General features: G+C 35.0%; 1 pseudogene; it reads left to right on the top strand.

Moving 5' to 3' along the window:
- Nucleotides 1-1,167: 1,167 nt before the first annotated feature.
- Nucleotides 1,168-1,896, top strand: LOC105292522 (annotated as a pseudogene).
- Nucleotides 1,897-2,250: the final 354 nt, after the last annotated feature.

Here is a 2,250-nt window from a genome sequence, read left to right as displayed (position 1 = left end):
TTTTGCATGCCACATTTCTAACATACAGTCCCAATCTAGGCACCACGACTTATGCATTAATATTGGATCTTAGGTATCATTTGGTTCTACTCTGTTTATTTGGTTTTCCTGCAACATATTACCAAGTGTTATATCTTGCGCCAGACACATAGGAAGGTCCAATTGTCTCAGCAGTGGCATCTGTTTAGTTATCTATCTTCATTAATTCAAGCATGTGAACAAATCAAATTAAATAGGCATGACAATCAGACTCTTGAAAGAAAAGCATATTCATTTGAGTTGAATTAATAAAGAAGGAAGCAAATCAAATAATTTGACTGTAGAGCTCAATTTCTTACCACTACACTATAATTCTCCAAAACTGCTGCTTCAGAAATGGAGTTTGATTTCTAATTGATGTATTCACAGTAACATGAATGCCTACTCATTAAAAGCAGGAGTTCATCTTTAACTGATAAAACTATATTAGGTGGTAAAGCTAACTCTAAAAGTAACTCTAATATATAATAATTTTTGAGATTACCATTTACTAAAAAGTACAAGCTTATCTCTAATATATACTTTAAAAACTAAATATGATAATCTAAAACATATTTAGCATCTATACCTAAATATATTCACTATTCATCTTGAAAAAGGAAATTGCAATTGTTTTTCTTTCTTTCTTTTTTTCCCCCCCAGAAATCCTTAATAAAATGACCAACAAAAATTCAAGCCAAAACCTAGAAGGAAAAAGGGATCATGACTTCTGGTTAATTTGGATATTGACCCAAAACTACTTAAAATTTTTACTCATCTTTTCTTTATATTCTAAGTTCTCTATTTTTAATTGAACAGCTTAAGGAACACTGCAAAATCTATTGCTTCGCAAGGAGAGGGGCAATGAGAGTGAATGACTATGTCATAAATACAAAGACAAAAGAAAATATGTTTAGTCTATATATTCCTAATAGCAATCTTTAAAGTACTGAAATAATCCCAATAAATTAAAGTTAGAGGAAACTGGATTCTGGAATAACATAAAGATCATCTTGTAAAAGTTTTCCTATCCCAAAATGAAATGAATGTATTTCCTTAAGGAATAGTGAGCTTCCTGTAAAAAAAAACATGATTTGTGACAAATTTAAAGGCTGATGTGGTAAAGGAGCAATAGAATGCAATCCTAATGGCCTAGGTACTGGAATGCAAAGAAGAATTCATCAGATAGAACCTGGAATGGTTTAGCAAATTTAGTCTGTGTGCATGGAGTGCCAGGGCTACCGGGAACAATCAGTCCTAAAGATAGATGTAAAAGCTGCAATGGAAAGAAAATCATTTAAGAGAAGAAGATTCTAGAAGTTCATATTGACAAAAGCATGAAAGATGGCCAGAAGATAACATTCCATGGTGAAGGAGACCAAGAACCAGGACTGAAACCTGGAGATAACATCATTGTTTTAGATCAGAAGGACCATGCTGTTTTCTCTCCATGAGGAGACCATTTTGCATATGTTTGGAATACAGCTGATTGAAGCATTGTGTGGCTTCCAAAAACCAATATCTCCTCTTGATAACGAAATCATAGTCATCCTCACCTCTCATTCAGGTCAGAGTGTCAAGCATGGAGATATCAAGTATCTGCTGAATGAAGGCATGCCAGTTTATCATATACCACATAAAAGGGGTCGCCTAATCATCAAATTTAAGGCTTTGAATGGCTTTCTCTCTCCTGATAAACTCTCTTTGCCTAAAATACTCCTACCTGAAAGGAAAGAAGTAGAATAGACTAATGAAATGAACGACGTAGAACTGATGGACTTTGATCTGAATCAAGAAATACGGCGCCATTGCAATGGAGAAGCACATGAGGATGATGAACATCATCCTGGGGGTGGTGGTCAGTGTCAGACCTCTTAACAGGGTTAGTGGATAAACATTTCATATGCATTAGTGAATGAGTGAAGGACTATAATCATAATATACTCACTATGTGCTATCATTTTTGTTTTAATGTTCAACTATAGTAGTGTTTTAAAAGTTAATGAAAAATAAACTCAAATATAAAAGTTCGAAAGAAAGAAGAAAGAAAGAGAGAGAGGAAGGAAGGAAGGAAGGAAGGAAGGAAGGAAGGAAGGAAGGAAGGAAGGAAGGAAGGAAGGAAGGAAGGAAGGAAGGAAGGAAGGAAGGAAGGAAGGAAGGAAGGAAGGAAGAGTTTCTCTTTCCTAAAAGTCTCCACAAAGGGACTGGTGGTTCCTCTGAGACGCTATACCA

The sequence above is a fragment of the Pteropus vampyrus genome, unplaced genomic scaffold (genome assembly GCF_000151845.1).
Source record: "Pteropus vampyrus isolate Shadow unplaced genomic scaffold, Pvam_2.0 Scaffold58, whole genome shotgun sequence".
NCBI lineage: Eukaryota > Metazoa > Chordata > Mammalia > Chiroptera > Pteropodidae > Pteropus > Pteropus vampyrus.
The sequence above is the reverse complement of the archived record's forward strand: the minus strand, read 5'-3'. Positions and strand labels throughout refer to the sequence as shown.